Source organism: Ambystoma mexicanum, chromosome 9 (assembly GCF_040938575.1).
Source record: "Ambystoma mexicanum isolate Mex_15411 chromosome 9, UKY_AmexF1_1, whole genome shotgun sequence".
In the NCBI taxonomy this organism is placed as follows: domain Eukaryota; kingdom Metazoa; phylum Chordata; class Amphibia; order Caudata; family Ambystomatidae; genus Ambystoma; species Ambystoma mexicanum.
In genome coordinates, this window is record NC_090931.1 from 808,711,063 (window position 1) to 808,730,465 (window position 19,403).

Here is a 19,403-nt window from a genome sequence, read left to right on the forward strand (position 1 = left end):
TGCATACATTTATGCATGCTGTTATTGTTTACATACTCCAGACATATCCAGCTCTTGTGTGACGAAACATGGATGTTGTTGTATTTTTGGGAAATCCAAAAAACAGTCCTATCATTCGCAGAGTTATTATTGTTATAATAATCCAGTTCCTGTTATAAAAAGTGAAAGTTTTGAAAAGTTACTAAAGGGGAACACAATAAATTAAAAATGTGAATTTTTCTATTATATAAAACACACAGGCCCTCATTACAACACCGGCGGTAACCAATGGCGCTATTAGCACCATGGTTGCTGCCGGTATTGTAACGAGTCCGCCATGGTGCAATGGGGCATTACCACCCCATTCCAAGGTTGGCGGGGCGGTAATTCCCCATGCACCATTGGCCCTTCCCCATTCCCATTTTTGCCCCATAGGGCTCAATGGGAATGGGGAAGGCGGTGATTACGGTACTGCAAATTGCAGTACCGTAATTACCTTCAAGGTCCCTTTGCGGGTCCCTCCTTTAACGGCTGGTGTAGACCAGCCGTTAAGGTTGGGAGCCGCAAAGGGACCTCGTAATTAGGCGCTAAGGGGTTAACGGCACCGCCGCCTTTTACGGCGCCACTAACCCCTTAGCGCCAGGGCCGTAATGAGGCCCACACCGTTAACAAGAATCCCAGCTACTTCAAAAGAGATAATGTGGCATTTAAATACTATGGCAATACTTCTTACAACTACATTTTGCCTTATGTGTTCTCTTTATTTTCTTATGCTCTTGAATGCACGTCCCTTATTCACACATCCTAAATAATTGCAATAATAATAATAATAGAGATGCACCCCATCAGGGAATCAGGGAATGAGACCAGGAGATAGTTTTGCAAGTATAAAAAGGATAACAAACTTTATATAATATAGAAAAATGCTGCCCGAGAGCGCTCTGCCAAAAATGACAGAGGCAGCACAATATAAAACAGAAATGCATCACTGATGACGATTTAGGCTAAGAAAGATGTGCCATTGTTGTTTGGTGGGAGACATATAGAATGGCCTGCTCTATATGGGATCCCAGGCCCTAATTGGTTGCTGCTTCCCAGTCGGTCGTGGTGCGCGTGGGTCAGATGGGCGCATCTCCGCAGTGAAGGCAGGCCTGGCTCCAGGAATTTTCATCTGGGTGGGCCAGGGTTGTGACCAGGGGGCCCACATTTCATTGGGCGTGGGTGTAGGAGTACCCTAATCAAAGTGCTGACGCTGATCCAGATTTCCCAGATCCGTGATCCAGCACATTTCTTTCCGTGATCTGCAAAAATACATTTGCACCCCTCCATAAAAAACAGTACATAGCAAAAGAGAAGCAAGGAAAATAGTGTTGCAACATCAATCTACCTATCTTCCCTTCCCATCTGCTCTCCCCTTTCTGTTATATCTGATCCTCCTTCACCTTTCACCATCCATACACCTTCCTTCAGCTGCCCTAACCACTGTTCCCATGTACCTCCCCTCCCACCTATTCACACCAGCACCCAGCATGCCTTTCCTGGCCTGGCTTGGGAGAATTGAGGGTGATGCCTCCTCCCCTTCCTCCCTCTGAGAGGGCTGAGCAGTGAGGCCCCCAGTCTTTGTACCATCTCAGATGGTGTCTGCCCAACAATACCTTCCTGAGCACTGTGGCTACTCCCAGCAGGCCGCGGAGGAGATGCTTGTGCTACATCCATCTTGTTGTGAAAGATAGACCCCCACCCAGAATACTGAAGCAACGAATAGGAGATTTTATTTCCTACTAAATAACATTTTTTTCAAACTTCTTTTTATTTTAAGAACAGAACATTCTATGCCCAATCAATACAGGTAGTCTTGTTGATCTTAACAAAATTTAGAGCACAACAACATATCCTCCAATGACATACACATGTATACAATCTTCCCTTCACCCATACATTCCACAACCCCCCCCTCTTTTCCAACTGAACCCCTACAGTAGTCCCATTCTGAATGTCTCCCATCAATGGTTCATGTCCAAAATTACATTTTAAACACATGTTATTTTTTTGTTGCATTTTTGCAGCACATTTAATTGAGTTGAGAGTGCAAGGCGGTACTAGGGATGTAAGGGCTGCATCAGGAGACAGACAGTGCTGGTTGAGGGCTTTCCGGCCTCCTGGTATCGCTCCTGGTAGGGCATGGCATGAAGAAGAGGGCTATGCTCCCCTACATGCCCCTGTACATCATTGTCTGGTACATACTGTTTACATACTGGTTTTCATATGCAATTGTCCACAATGACTTTTTTGTTTGATGTGTTTACTTTGATTTGGTATTGAATGACACAATTGTGTTCAATAAATGTGACCCAGAAATGTTCGAAGTTAGATGTGTGTGTGTGTCCTAATGCCTGTGCTGCCCATCTATTAAACCATGAGTGAGGCTTTTTGGAATAGCTTATAATGCTTACTGAATCACTTCTAGTGGCACCTAATTGTAACAGGCAAGGCATGGTGAAATTCAAAAATATGCTCAGGATCACACACTTTGGTTAAGAGGTAAACCCATAATTCAAGCCTACCCTGAAATGTAGATACTTGACCACACATCTTCTGAGCTTAAATTGGTACAAATATGTGTTGAAGTTTGTCTTTGAATACCTAAACTAATACTCAATTTTATACAGATTACTTTAAAAATGCACAAGTCACATAATAAATGAACCTGACAATGTTATGTTATGTTATGTTATTTTGCATTTATATAGTGCCTTATATACCATTGGTATGGTCTGAAAGCGCTGGTAGGTTGAACGCCCTTGGGAACCGAAATTCAGATCAGTAGAGAGAGTAGAGAGAGTCAAAAAGGTGCATGTGAGCACCGGGTATGTGTGCAGCTTGTGCGATATCCGTGTAGTAGCTGCTTCTTAGCGGTAGGTGTGGTGGTTGAGAGGTCAGGAGAATGTGTTCGTTCAGGCAGGTTTTATCCAGAACGGCTGGGGCTGCGTTAGGCCTGAGGAGAACGCCTGGCTGGGGGGTGTGAGACCAGCAGTGTCAACAAAGAATGATGTGGGGTGAGCGGCGGATGTTGGTATGAGAACAGTTATACCGAATGGTGTCATAGTATATCTGTGTTCTAGTTGAGTGGTGATGTAAAGGAGAGAGTAAGCATGGTGGTGTGATATGATGAGTTATATGCACTTTCAAACATTCTTTCACGCATCCAGCAGTCATAGCTTGTTCTATATATTCATCTCTACACTCACCTGTCCTATACCTTCATTTACTCTGAATATACATCCACATCATATATTCATCCGTTCCATACGCCTTCCGCTCCATACTTCCCTCGGCTTCATACATTCAACCTCTCCATACACCGATCTGCTGGCTGCATACCTTCATTTACTCTGAATAAATATCCACTTCATAGTCTTTTGTTTTGAATCCTAAACTGCATAGAGCAGCATTCTCCTGTTTGCACTTTTTGCAAAAGGAGCCATTCATTAGTTTTCATTGTTTCCACCAAGTACTGTAAAAGTAAAGAGTAAAACGCAGGCAAAAATTGCCTTTGCTCTTTACTTTACCACTACGTGTCTGGAAAAGTGTAAATCACTTCCACCATTAACGATTGTGGGAGCCATCCACAATGGATTCCTTTTGACTCTGCCCACTTTTACCAGATTTAAATGTCAGGCAGATCACATAGGAATCCATTGGTTTTCCGCCAATGTAAAAATACTTGCTGGTGGAATACCAATCGGATTTGGCAGGGGGACCTTGTTAAGTCTGATCTGATCTGCTTTCCAACTTCTCCTGTGTAATCATACAAAATCATGCAGCTCATAAAAAGCAGAGCTAAATGCATTTAGCACCACTTCTTCCACTCCGCGTGACCTGGAAAACAATCCCCTATGACTAGCGTTATTTTCCCCATCCTGAATGGAACCCTAGAAGCTCCAGCATAGCAATTAATGAGAATTTACAAAAAATCCCATACAGCCACAAAGTGAAATGAAATGATTGACAAGGTCATTGTTTCACACAGCTTGTTCTGTATCCCCTTAATTATTAATCACCAAACAATCACACTTAAACAGCTTCTTAAAACTCTCTATATTGTTTTTGAAAGTGCCACAGCAATGATCACTGCCTTGTTACCTTTTCTCATCTTTAATGTATTTATTTATTTAATTTATTTCTAAAGCACTAGGACAGTGGCCCGGAGGCATAGGAGCACTGACATGACATACAATATAAAACATAAAGCCCTGAGAGGTCTAAGAAGAAACCTGAGAGAAACTAGTGGAGGCCAAGGATCCATTTACTCAAAATAAAAGGTTTTCAGGACATGTTTGAACCTGGGAAAACTGGCACACCGCCTCAAATCAGGTGGAAGAGTATTCCGTAAGTGAGAACTTGTGGCTGCGAAGCATTCATTTTGCACCTGTACCAGTTTGGCCTTTGGGGTGAAAAGCAACCCTGTGTTATCAGATCTTAGATTACATCTGTGCTACCATATATGAAGGGCTTATTCCATACATGCAAGCATGTGCAATGCAAAGGGTACGAAACTTGATTCTCTTTGTAATGGGGAGCCAATGTAATGCTCTGCGTGCTGTTGAGATATGATCTGTTTTACACATACCCATAACGACCCTCACTGCGTTGTTCTGGAAAACTTGCAGATGATTGAGTTCTCCTTTGCCAACCCCAAGCAGACTGCTGGCACGGTAGTCCAGGCGGCTCCCAATGATCGCCCTAGCTAGGGTGCCACAACTGGAGGCCTCAGGGAATGGTCTGATTTGTGCCAAAAGTTGAATGTAGTATGTTGAGTTAGACACTAGGCAACTGATAGGGGACCTCATCGAGAGCTCTTGGTCAATAGGGACTCACAAGGTTTTTACTTTTTTCAAAGTGGGGAGCAGACATTCTGCGATTTAAAAGAATTGATAGGACTAATCAAGCTGGTGCAACTTGGGGCTCGTGCCCAGGATAATAATCTTAGTTTTTGTGTTATTCGGGCTAGGCCATTATACCGAATCCGGAGCTGGATTTGGTTGTATGTGGCATTAATGACATTGGTGTCTTTGGAGGGTTCACCTGATAAAGGGAAAAGACACTGAGTATCATCAGCATAGTTGCCATAGCACTTCCTGTTGTAAATAATCTGTCTCTGAGACACGTTAAAAAGATAAAATCTCAATGGTAGGGCCTGTTTAGCCTGCTCTATGTATTTGAAGGGAGAGGGAAGAGCAGGGGGGGCCATTGGCATTTGTCCATTTTCCAAATGTTAAATCCACCTCTGATTGCACTCATTAGAATATATTTAAATACTGTGTTTTTTTTATAGAAAACGCTCTTCTTTTTTGTGATTTTACGGCTGTTCATGTTTAATTTTCAGCACTGCCTAAACACCCAACACCCAGGATTTACATCATACTTTCCAAACAAATCCCACAACACGCATGACATATTGTGTTTGCATACAAACTCTGTAAAGCTACTCAAACAGAATGAGATTATCAAGTCAGTACTTATCAGTTTGAATTAGGGCTGTACCGAATAGCATATTTAGTATTCGGCCGGATACCGAATAGTTTGTCAACTATTCGGCCGGAGCCGAATAGTGAGCCGAATAGTTTTTTTTTTTTAGGCCCCCCTATGCAATACAATCTCGGGCCACCGGCTTTGGCCCGGTGGCCCGACAAACACAACATTATTGCGGTGAGGCCGCGGGGGTTCCCTGTGGCCCCGCGGCCTCACCGTGCTCAAGGGGTGAGGCACATTTCACAGCGAGGCCGCCGGGGTCGGCAAAGTGCCCCGGCGGCCTCATGAGTCTGGGGGGGCCGCTCCTGTAGGAGCGGCCCCCCAATGCAAAATAAACATCGGGCCACTGGCTTTGCACCGGTGGCCCGACAAACAAAACATTATTGCGGTGAGGCCGCGGGGGTTCCCTGAGGCCCCGCGGCCTCACCGTGGTGAGGGGGATGGGGGGCACCGAGGCCGCCGGGGTCGGCAAAGTGCCCCGGCGGCCTCATGAGTCTGGGGGGGCCGCTCCTGTAGGAGCGGCCCCCCAATGCAAAATAAACGTCGGGCCACCGGCTTTGCACCGGTGGCCCGACAAACAGAACATTATTGCGGTGAGGCCGCGGGGGTTCCCTGAGGCCCCGCGGCCTCACCGTGGTGAGGGGGATGGGGGGCACCGAGGCCGCCGGGGTCGGCAAAGTGCCCCGGCGGCCTCATGAGTCTGGGGGGGCCGCTCCTGTAGGAGCGGCCCCCCAATGCAAAATAAACGTCGGGCCACCGGCTTTGCACCGGTGGCCCGACAAACAAAACATTATTGCGGTGAGGCCGCGAGGGTTCCCTGAGGCCCCGCGGCCTCACCGTGGTGAGGGGGATGGGGGCACCGAGGCCGCCGGGGTCGGCAAAGTGCCCCGGCGGCCTCATGAGTCTGGGGGGGCCGCTCCTGTAGGAGCGGCCCCCCAATGCAAAATAAACGTCGGGCCACCGGCTTTGCACCGGTGGCCCGACAAACAGAACATTATTGCGGTGAGGCCGCGGGGGTTCCCTGAGGCCCCGCGGCCTCACCGTGGTGAGGGGGATGGGGGGCACCGAGGCCGCCGGGGTCGGCAAAGTGCCCCGGCGGCCTCATGAGTCTGGGGGGGCCGCTCCTGTAGGAGCGGCCCCCCAATGCAAAATAAACGTCGGGCCACCGGCTTTGCACCGGTGGCCCGACAAACAAAACATTATTGCGGCGAGGCCGCGGGGGTTCCCTGAGGCCCCGCGGCCTCACCGTGGTGAGGGGGATGGGGGGCACCGAGGCCGCCGGGGTCGGCAAAGTGCCCCGGCGGCCTCATGAGTCTGGGGGGGCCGCTCCTGTAGGAACGGCCCCTCAATGCAAAATAAACGTCGGGCCACCGGCTTTGCACCGGTGGCCCGACAAACAGAACATTATTGCGGTGAGGCCGCGGGGGTTCCCTGAGGCCCCGCGGCCTCACCGTGGTGAGGGGGATGGGGGGCACCGAGGCCGCCGGGGTCGGCAAAGTGCCCCGGCGGCCTCATGAGTCTGGGGGGGCCGCTCCTGTAGGAGCGGCCCCCCAATGCAAAATAAACGTCGGGCCACCGGCTTTGCACCGGTGGCCCAACAAACAAAACATTATTGCGGTGAGGCCGCGGGGGTTCCCTGAGGCCCCGCGGCCTCACCGTGGTGAGGGGGATGGGGGGCACCGAGGCCGCCGGGGTCGGCAAAGTGCCCCGGCGGCCTCATGAGTCTGGGGGGGCCGCTCCTGTAGGAGCGGCCCCCCAATGCAAAATAAACGTCGGGCCACCGGCTTTGCACCGGTGGCCCGACAAACAAAACATTATTGCGGTGAGGCCGCGGGGGTTCCCTGAGGCCCCGCGGCCTCACCGTGGTGAGGGGGATGGGGGGCACCGAGGCCGCCGGGGTCGGCAAAGTGCCCCGGCGGCCTCATGAGTCTGGGGGGGCCGCTCCTGTAGGAGCGGCCCCCCAATGCAAAATAAACGTCGGGCCACCGGCTTTGCACCGGTGGCCCGACAAACAGAACATTATTGCGGTGAGGCCGCGGGGGTTCCCTGAGGCCCCGCGGCCTCACCGTGATGAGGGGGTATGGGGGGGGGCGTCATTTACCTGGTGATTGGGTCCGGGTGCTGGCATAGGAAGTGAGGGACGGGAAGAACTGTTCCCTTCCCTCGCTTCCTATTTCAACACGTTAGGCTGGTTCCTCTGTGGTCAGACTGCAGAAGCCAATAGGCAAACAGCTTGTTTGGCTTCTGCAGCCTGAACACTGTCAAACATTCTATGATTGGCTGTCATCTCCCAAACAGGGAGAGGGCAGCTAATCATAGAAAGTGGACTTCGGCTTCGAGTCCCTAAACAGAAACTATTCTGCCGAAGCCGGATAGCTGTATTTCAGCCGAACTTCGGCAGAATAGGGACTCGAAGCCGAAGTTCGGTACAGCCCTAGTTTGAATCATAGGTTATCAAGTCAGTACTTATCAGTTTGAATCATGAAACGTTCTGGCGGAGTAGACTAGGCTTCCAAACAAAGATACATTCTATTTAGGTCGGCGCCCCACTGGTAAGTATGCATGAGAAGATCTGAAACTGGTCAATACTTGCAAACCTAGCCTTATCATTTTCAGGTAGGTCCTTGTTGGACCAGCTCAGTGAGGTGCAGCTTGATTCCCTTGGTGTAGCAAGCAAGACACCCACATCTGGGCATATACACATTCACTTAGGGAGACAAATGGAAGCCAACATGCATTGGCAAAGCCAACAGCTCAGGCTTTTGATTAGGCATGGATAGGCATTTGCCATGCACTGCCATAAGGGTACCACATAAGGGTACCACCTGGCCATAAGATGGGAACAGCTGGAAAATGGTGCCAGTAACTGGGCATATGATGGAATTGCCTGGCAAATGTCTGCCAATACCTATAAGCAAGCCAAAACTGATGGCGTTGTGATTGCTTGTTTAAGACAGGACTTCAGTGCAAGTCACAGAGGCATTGACAAATGCATAGCTTATAAAATCAACTGGCTGAAGACACACATTAAGAGAATTTTATTTTTTATTTTATTTATTTATATTTTATTTATATCGCGCTCATACACAGGTGTATTAGAGCGCGACCAGGCAAAGGGAGGGGAACAGTGGAGAGAGACAAACACAACGATCTTACTAGGCCCAGTGACATTGAGAACAAATAAAACCAGGAGCTCATTTACAGAGGTAATTAAGTAATTAAACACTCAAAATAATGCTTAGCTACAACACTGGCAGGCCCTATACAGCAACAGGTTTGGTGTTACTTTGTAACAGAGCTTTCTCAAAGAGTTTGAGAAAGCTTAGGTTTTGGTGGTGAGGCATTAACATAGCCATGGCTAGTCATTAGGTGGGTAAATGACCAGACACACCCATAGGATGTGTGTTTCTCCTCACATTCTATCAGCATCCTATCTGTGTTCCACTGCGTGCGTTCTGGTTGTACCTAATAGGTAGAAAGTCTCTGAATCAATTAGAACCACTGTCATTGCTCTGGCCAGCCTTCCATGCCATTGTTTGCATATCCGCCTTGGCCCTGTCACTAATATCAAAGCCAGTCCCAAACTGCTAGACCACAGGGCCTAAAAATCCATGCGGTTACTGTGTTCCAGTGCAGATGGAACAAAGCCTTGCAATTGAGATTGAACTGCACCTTACACCAAAAGTCATTTGCTAATGGCTTGTCCCTTTCTCTAATGGCACAGACATACTACAGAATTATGGCATGGAATGTTGCACGGAGCAATGGTAGTGGTAATGTTTAATTCAAAGCCTTGCATCTATCACTTTTTGATTTTTCTGCACTCTCCTCTCCAGAATTACATTTTTGTTACTACCAACCTTTTGTTTTCACTTATATTCAAGTGGTTAATGCAGCAGAATATATACTTAGAATGTAATTTGTAAGGGCCCCCAGTCAGTTTACGCACCTTCTGCAGAAACTAGTGTTCAAGCAACTTTACCTGTCATTTATATTGTTTGATATAGTTAACCATTGTATTAAGCATGATGTGAAACACCACTATGTTCCTACACAAAATAAACATACTTTAAATTACAGAAACCAAATTGTGATTTAGGTTTGAGAAAATAGTAGTAGGCAGCCTGCTTGTATACGTGTGCTACCTCACTTAGAGGTGTGAATGGCCCTCCATCTCCCTGGTCATTTGTACTTTCATGGCTCTGGGGGGATACATCATTGTCTAGGGCAAGAAAACAAATCCTGGCTGGGCTTCCTGCAGTTCAGCCTCTCAGAATGATATCTCTGATGTTGCTGATGAATGTTTAGAGTGACATCCACCCCCTCACTCCCTTGGTTACCACTGACATGGCCTCCTGTCTAGGGGGGGGCAGTGGCTGGCTCTGGGGGGGGGGGCTGGCCCCCCTGCCCCAACTGCTGGAGCCGGGCCTGAGTGAAAGTCAGTTCAAGTGAGTGAAACATTTCTAACTATCTAAGTTAAACAACAGGAACTGGTAAATTATACAGAATGACAGATACCTGAAGGATACATGCAAGGGGGTCCTTTGAGAAGAGGGGATAATATATTGGCATGGCAACCTCCATATTCAAAGCTTCATTTATACCACAATCTTTGCACCCAACTGTCCTGGGGGCTGGATCTACTGCTCACCATCCCTGGTGCCTCATGATATAAACAGATGTATGTTGTTATTGAGAGAATATACTGCTGCCCAGGTTTAGGTCTATGGTGGGTGTTCTGGAATGGTCAAGGCAAGGGGGTTAGATGTTTATCAGCATGAAAGGGATTGGGGTGTCAGGACTGGTGGGCTCTGGTTTGGCAGGGTGGGGGTCGAGGGGACACTGACAGTTTAGTTGCGATAGATGGCCATTTGCGCTGGGGCCTGTCTCTGTCTCACACTCTCCTCAGAGCACATTCCTCAAGAAATGATACTAGATACTTGCAACATTTGAACGGGTGGTGAACAGATGGACTTCTGTGAGAACAAGGCTCATGCGGAACTTGTCTAATGTGTGAATGGCTTGGTCCCTCTGTGAGAAAGGCTGGGGGTGTGAGTGCTGCAGCCTCACAGAGTTGTGAATTTCTGGCTTAGTAAAAGATGGCATCTGAGCTTAGTACACAATGGAGTCCTAATGTTAAGACAGGAGTGGGGTTATTTGCTTGTTTTGCTATTCTACAGGGCCCTTATCCTTCGAGCGGAGGAGACGGCTCCTCTTCCCTTGGCTTTGATGATGTTTATTCGCATTGGCGGTGGCTAGGGTGGTGGGATAGCATCATCTCCTTCCCAACACTCTTTACATTTCGTGAGATATTGTTTTACAATTCAAGTGAAATATCTGAGAATGAGACATCTCTTTCTATCAGTGATAAAGGTACAAGTGATATTTTCTCTGATATTTCCAAACAAATTGCTTGATCTAAAAGGGATGCTGGGAAGATAATGAAGGTATAAATTCATATGTTGACAATTCGGCTCATTTAAAGAATAACATGGGGTATGAACACATGAAAGAGGTGGGGAGAAAAACGTCAGATGAAAGCTGCTAAGTATATTCCCTTACACCTTATGCCTCAGGAACATCTAAAATATTCATAGCAACAGAAGTATCAGTAAAAAAGGTACACTGCCTGATGCACATAGCACTTTGCTGAACCGGAGGACAATTCCAAAGCAGCACAGCATCCATAGTGTGGGTGAATAAAGCAACATCCCAAAGAGAAGATAATTATGTGCAAGACATGAAGTCAAGATCGAAGCAACAGACAGTGCATCGAATAATAAAATATTAACAGCCTGGAATCAATGGAGCAGGAATCAAGATCGGGGAAAATTGGATCTTACAATGCAAGGATAAGACTGGGAAATAAATCGAAGAATGCTGGGAAAGAGGTCAACTACGAATTAAAGGAACAGTCCTTACTCCTGAGGGATGGGTCGATGGGTTGATTTTGTGTAAAGCAAAGGCATTGATAGGACAACGGGAAGTGGTTGTTGTGAATGCAGAAAGTGAATGCAAGGACAAATGTCCTAAAATTGTATGCTTGTTAACATGGGCCGACAATGAGGGAGGACCATTGCAGATATTACCTCTGAAGAATGCATCCCTATGCTTCAGAAATAATGGCACGGTAAAAGTTTTAGAAATCTGAAATGTGGCCCTTTCTTTGATGTACCAGGAATGAATGGAGGAACTGACGTGCTGATGGATCATTATTGGGCTTGTCTGTCTAAGGCCTACATGCCATTGCCTCAAAATTGGGGAGGGACGTGTTCCTTGGTGATCATACATGTTCCTGCATTGGTTCCCCAAAGTTATCTCCACATCACTGACTTTCCAAAAATTGATGCACACCAAAGTAAGAAGAGGTCACTCAACCTCACCTGACAGAAGAGAGAGAACAATTTTTTGGAAAAATCAATAGAAGCTATCATGACATTCCAGATGAGCACACATTGTTCAGTGGTACAGCAGTGACATTTACAGCTATATTTATGCCAGGAATTCAAACTGCAGTAATGCCAAGTGGTTACAAATCACCAGATGGGGACTGCTACAAACAATTAACACGACAATAAAAGGGTTTAATGCGATTAAAGAAGGATTGAGGGCCATCAGACTTATGACCCTCCAGAACAGGTATGTACGGGACTTAATTACAGCAATGGAAGGAGGCATGTGCGCCAATATTGGGCCTTCTTGCTGTACTTTTACACATGCCCATGATTGAGGAAATGGAACCCTGACAGACGAAATAACTATGCTGTCAACCCCGCCATTGAGGGCCATCAGACTTATGACCCTCCAGAACAGGTATGTCCGGGACTTAATTACAGCAATGGAAGGAGGCGTGTGCGCCAAGATCGGGCCTTCTTGTTGTACATTTGCACATGCCCATGATTGAGGAAATGGAACCCTGACAAATGCAATAACTATGCTGTCAACCCTGCATACAAAGATGATAGATGAAGTAGATGAGACCAAGGAGGAAGATTGGTTTTCGTCCCTGTTTCATGGGTTCTAACATGGTTGGAGAATGCCTTCAAACTATTTGGAGCAATATTCGCGTTAGTGTTGCTGGGATTCTGTCTTATAAGAATATTCATAGGACAGTGCAAGAAAACAGCAAAGAAAGCAATTAGGATGAAGATAATGATTGATCTAAATGCTGCGATCAAAACATTACCGTGAGCACCTGAAAGAAAATCCTCTAGCACACCCAGGAACAAAGTTCTGTTATCCTATGGATCATAAGAACTATGTAGGATGTTGGGTGTTCTGTCGCCAATTGGAAAGTGCTGCCACATGGCCTGGAGCGTGGATGAACATATCAAGAATGCAGGTGACATGAGGGGGGTGACTAAGATATGAATCCTGTAGAAGCCATTCTGTGGAAGAAGAATGAAGAGAATTGAGGAAGAAGAGATGGATGAGGACTTGACCAGAAGGGGGAATATAGAGGAGCAGACGTACATGTCACTGATAGACCCCACCCCCTCACCTCCAACCACTTGGATGAATAACAAGAAGACACTGTTCATGACACCTGGTATAATTCCAATACTGCATCGAGTGTATGAGAGACGTTATGCACTCAGACAACTGTACCGAATGTACCCTCAAACTAATGGTAGCAGGAGATTTGAAATAACCACTGAATATCGAGGAGCTGTAAAGCAAACCTGACAGGTGCAAAGTCATGTCATAAGGAGAAAATACAAAGACGCACTGAAATGATATAAGAATACTTAGAGACTGAAGATGTAACTGAAGAAATAAGAGTAAGCATACATACAAGTGAGAAGAAACCATATATACAAAGGATATAAGTAACAACCAGATGATTAGTGAATGTATATAATCAGAAACACAAGGTAGATGAGTCGCATAGAAGCTTGCTACAGTAGAAAACATAACATAAGTGAAGCGGCCATATTGAAAAGATAGATGCCTGCACTGAATAGAAGTAAGCGAAAGGCTCGAAGGAGAGTGACCAGGGCTGCAGGGCTGACAGAGTCTGGAAATATAAATGTGTGCATGAACAAAGAATAGCTGTTGGCCAGAGATCAAGGATGCCACAGGAAGAAGCTACTGAAGGGTAAAGGGGAGTCAACAAGGATAAGCAATGAACGTAGGACATATTTCTCTTAGATAAAGTAAATGAGTGAGCATTTGTGAATGCCAAGTATTGATGATTAAAGATGCAGAAAAACATATGTGAGACGGAATAACCAAGTCTACAGAGGCCAAAGAGGGTAATGAGAGTGAGGATAATTGAATCAAATAGCACTGAATAAAAGGCAAAATGGACAACATTGTGGCCTCTTCACACATTGTGTATGACCAGAAAACAAGGCCTATTCATGAGCTCCAAGCTGTCACGGCTCCAAAGTCCAGGTGCAGGAGTCGCGCGAACCAACTACCCCCACTGCGGTCTGGGCACCTGCAAGACAAGCTTACACAGGCCGCCGAGACCCCAGCAGGGAAAGAGGGTTAGGATCTCGTTGGTTGGATGGGTCTCGAACAGAGGGTAACCGGAGTGAGGGTTAGGAGAGGGTTAGTGGACAGGCAAGGGAACATATGGGAAAAAACAACAGTAACATATGCACTATCGTTCCAACATACACACAGTGTTTTACAATAGCTTTTGATGCAAAAGGCACTTAGCTCTGTGGTTGAGTGCTGGCCTCCTGCCTGCGCACTCTCAGGTCCAGAGCTCTGAGCAGTTCCAATGCTGCAAGAGAGTTTTGGTATTAGTGACCTGTGTTAACTCACATAGGTATAATACATCACACACACATACAGTGCTGGCACATGCACATTACACGCTCTCAGAGCTTTATAGTACCCAACCATAGCGAGTGGTTCAGAACATGTGGCTCAAGTTCGCCGCACATGGCTTAAAGGGAACAAGATCCATCGTGCCGCCAAAGTTTGCCGCACGTGGCTTTATATATAGTACTACGTGCTGCCAAAGTTTGCCGCACGTGGCCGAAAACACGTTAGTAAATAAACGCTGCACGCGTTAATGGTAATGGGTCTGGTAGCCAAAATCGGGGCTGGTTAAATGCTAGGGAGCGCTGATTGGCACTTAGCTTTTGCCCCTTGCAGGGGACGTAATATGGCTGGGCGGTGCCCCCTGCGCGAGCCCCTCAACGGACTGGATATCCCAATGCTCCTCTGCTTGTTTTGCGTTCTCCCCCCGCAGCTGCGCTTCTGATTCCCATATAGGGGTTGGTCGCTTGTTCGCAATGGTTTGGCTGCACTTATCTGTTGTGAGCGAGGGGCCGGAATGCTGGTTCCTTGGGGCGTGGCCCCTCGCGTGATCCCCGTCGGCAGGAGCTCTGCAGGATGCGTCCGTTCCGGTCGGGAGCTTAAGCACAAGCCCCGTGCCTTTGTTCTGCGCGCATGCGTGTGCGCGAGCCCCTCCCAACCTGGGAGTGGTAAAGTAGATCCCGGCCCAGAGGCTGCTGGGAGTTGTGGTCCGGCGAGCCTTCTGCCTGCAAAAGGGACAGAGAAGCCTCCTGTAAGGCTGGAGGCTGTTCCTTTGGGTTTGTTTTGTTTTGTGTCTGGTTCCTCTGCGCCCTGGGCCTCTCACTAAGCCCTGACTACCCCTTACGACTCCCTGTACCCTGACAGTACTCCCCCCCGCACGGAAGGGCTCGGGTTTGGGTTTCTCAGGATGATTTTTATGGAATTGTCTTACCAGTCTAGGCGCATGCACATTGTGTGCAGGCTCCCAGGAACGTTCCTCAGGCCCATACCCAACCCAGTCTATCAAATAGTGCAACCCATCTGGGCAACGCTGTGCATTCAGAATACCCTGGACCTCATATTCGGGGTGCCCCTGAACTATGATGGGCGGTGTTTTTTCAGTACAAATGGATGGCCGGGCTGGTTTCAATAAGGACACATGAAAAGTGGGATGAATTTTCATTCGTGGGGGTAATGCCAGCCTCACTGCCACCGGGTTGATTACATCCGAAATAGTAAAAGGACCTAAAAACCTTGGTTGTAATTTACGAGGTCCAGACAATTTAATATTTCGGGTTGACAACCAGACCCTGTCGCCCTGTTGGTACTGGGGACTTACATTTCTTCTTTTGTCAGCATAATGCTTATATGATGTCTTTGCGGTGTCCAGATTTGCCTGAATATCCTTCCAGACCTGCTGCGCATAAACCTGACGCCCCAATAGAGTGGGTAGGTTTGTAGAATGATCACCAGATCTGGTGGGCAATACTCGAGGATGGTATCCATACGCACCAAAGAAGGGCGTATGCTTGGTGGAACTATGCACGGTGTTGTTGTATGCTATTTCTGCCAACCAGACATATTGGACCCATGACACTTCGGTATTGGCTGCATAATAGCGTAGGTATTGTTCCAGACCTTGATTCACCCGTTCGGTTTGGCCATCCGTTTCCGGGTGATAGCCGGATGATAGGCTGACCTCCATCCCGATTAATTGACAAAATGCTCACCAAAATCGGGAAGTGAATTGAGGGCCTCTGTCCGTGATAACACGTGTGGGTAGACCGTGTAGGCGAACCACATGATGTAGAAACAAGTCCGCTAGCTCACATGCGGTGGGAACGCCAATACACGGAATGAAGTGACTCATCTTGATGAGGGAGTCCACAACCACCAGGATAGAGGTGTACTTTTGTACTGGTGGCAAATCCACAATCAAGTCCATTGTGATTGTATGCCATGGAGCCGGTGGAGTTGGCAACGGTTGGAGTAAGCCAACTGGTTTCTGGTGACTAGCTTTTTGTCTGCTGCAAGTGCTGCATTCCGTCACATAAACCTGCACATCACGAAGTAACGTAGGCCACCAAAAGTGTCTGGTTACGTTCTGCTGGGTTTTAGCAATACCGGGATGTCCGGCTAATGTAGTGTCATGACACCAATGTATCACTTCCTTTCTGAGTGCTGAGGTAGGTAAGTATAAGGCCTTGGCATAATATGGGACACCGTCTACCAATGTATGTTGCGGGCCTCTTGAACACCACTTCTGTAACTCCTGAACAGACATGGCCTTCAACACGTCGTCAAAGATGTTCGGTCTACCCACTAGTCCGACTATCCGGGTGGGCGGAATTATTGGACGAGCCTCACCTAAGCTTTTGCTCTCTGGCTCCGGATATCGAGATAGGATATCGGCCTTCATATTGTTTGCTCCTGGGCGATATGTAATTAGAAAGTCAAAACTCGAGAAAAACATTGCCCAGCGTAATTGGCGGGGGCTCAGTGTTTTCGCGGTTTTAATGAATTGTAAGTTCCTATGGTCTGTCATGACAGTGACCGTATGGCGGGCTCCCAAAAGGTAATGTCGCCATTCGTCGAACGCTGCCTTTACTGCCAATAATTCTCAGTCGGCTATGGTGTAATTAATCTCAGCCGATAACAGTTTTCTAGAGTAGTATGCCACAGGGTGTAGTAACCCCATTTTGGGGTCTCGTTGAGATAAGACCGCTCCTAAGGCAAAGCTTGATGCGTCGGTTTCAACTAGGAACGGCTGGCTGAGGTCAGGATGGCGTAGTACTGGTGCGGATGTAAAAGCAGACTTCAACCGCTGAAAACTTTGTTCAGCGGCTTTATCCCATACAAACATCTTTCCTTTCCTAAGCAACGTTGTAATGGGCGTCACCAGTTGAGAGAAGTTCTTAATAAATCGCTGGTAAAAATTGGCGAAACCTAAAAACGATTGTACTTCCTTCATGGATGCAGGAGCTGCCCAGTCGACCACTGCTCGTACCTTTTTCTGGTCCATCTGCACCCCAGATGGCGTCAGGAAGTATCCCAGGAACTCCACGGTGGTACGGTGAAATTCGCATTTTTCAAGTTTAGCATATAGGTGGTGTTCCCGAAGCCGCTGTAATACAGCCCTAACGTGTTTAACGTGTGGTGGAATGCTGGTGGAATATATCAAGATATCATCGATATAAACCACAGCGAAGACATCCAGATACTCCCGTAACACTTCATCCAGGAAGTGTTGAAACGCTGCTGGAGCATTACACAACCCGAAAGGCATCACCTGGTACTCGTACAGGCTGAATTTGGTCCTGAATGTGGTCTTCCACTCATTTCCAGCCCGCACTCGCACCAGGTGATAAGCCCCCCGAAGATCCAATTTTGTGTATACTGTTGCGTTCCGAACTTGATCCAGTAATACTGGAATTAGTGACAAGGGGTACTGATTTTTAATCGTAATACGATTGATTCCTCTATAATCGATACATGTTCTCAAGTCACCCATTTTCTTGGGCACAAAGAACAATGGTGACGAGACAGGTGAGTTGGAATGTCGAATAAAACCGCTTTTCAAATTGGTATCAATATATTCTCTCAGGTGTTCTGTTTCTGCCTCCGTTAGGGCATACACCCGACTACAAGGTAGTACCGCCCCGGGTTCTAAGTCTATACGGCAATCAAAAGGCCGGTGGGGTGGCAGAGTCTCAGCCGATTTTTTACTGAATACATCTTTGAACCCTTGGTATTCTGGCGGTAAATTACTGGGATCTGATGCCTCTATAGCGGCAATAGTGGGCTCCTGAGCTGAGGGCAAAGACTGGACCACAGTAGTGCAATGTGAACGGCAGTATGGAGAGGACATGGATATCGTACCCTTGGACCAATCCACCAGGGGGTTATGTTTCGTGAACCAGGGCAGCCCCAGGATGACACCAAACTGTGGTGCTGCTATCAGATCAAATTGGATGGTCTCACTGTGATTCTGTTGGCTACAAAGTGTCAAGGTTTGAGTGCAGTGTGTTATGGGACCAGAACTCAAAGCAGTCCCATCCATTGCCCTTACTGGTTCCGGTGCCCTTTTCCTACATAAGTAGCCGCATATGAAACATCCATGAAGTTAACCGTGGCACCAGTGTCTAAGAGTAAATCCACCTTAACTTCATGCCCCCAGAATTGCAAGACTCCTGACAGAGTGATGTGGGGGGCATAATTCACAAAACCTGAGACTGGGGTAACTTCTCTTTCAGGGCTCGGCTGTAGTACCCCTACAACCGCCGAGCCGAGGCGTTTCCCTGCGCTTTAGGTTTCGTAGGGCAATCTTTGACAAAATGTCCTGTGGTCCCACAGTACAAACATAGGCCCTCCTTACGCCGTCGTTCTTTCTCGTCTTTAGTGAGTGGACCCCGGACTGACCCAATTTGCATCGGCTCATCCCTGCCTGATTTCTCCGGGGCCCGAGTCAAATGGGTATGATCAAGCCTGGCTACTGGACAAGAGTCCCCCCGTTTCCTATCTCCCCGTCGTTCCGCTTGACGATGATCTAGACGCAATGCTAGGTCTATCATTGCTGGACAGTCTCGGGGTTCGGGGTCGACCTGTGCTATCAGGTCCTTTAGGTCGTCACGAAGACCCTGATGAAAGAGTGACATCGTTTTATCTCTGGGCCACTCTGTCTCCGCCACCAGTCTGTTGAATTGAGTTACATATGTGACTAACTCCTTATTGCCTTGACGTAAGGTAAGTAACTCCCTATCTTTGCACATAGAGGCAGCTTGACGATTAAAGATCTTACCAAACTCGTTTTGGAATTCAACCCAGCTATACAGAACTGCGTCATCCCTTTGCACTAAAGGATTCGCCCAAGCCGCTGCATCTCCTGTTAGGTAGGAGATCACAAAGGCCGTCCTAGCCTGGGTTGAACGAAATGCTGAGGGTTTGGTAAGGAAATGAAGCTGGCATTGAGTCAGGAAGGTTTGGTATTTCTGTGGATCACCGGAGTATCTTTCTGGGGGAGCTAATGGAACTATGGACTCTGGGGTAACACTTACTTGGACAGGAGTGGGCGCAGTAGCACCACCCGGAAGGCTTGCGGTTTGGGCTGCTAAAGAACGTACTTGGACGGCCAGGGTAGC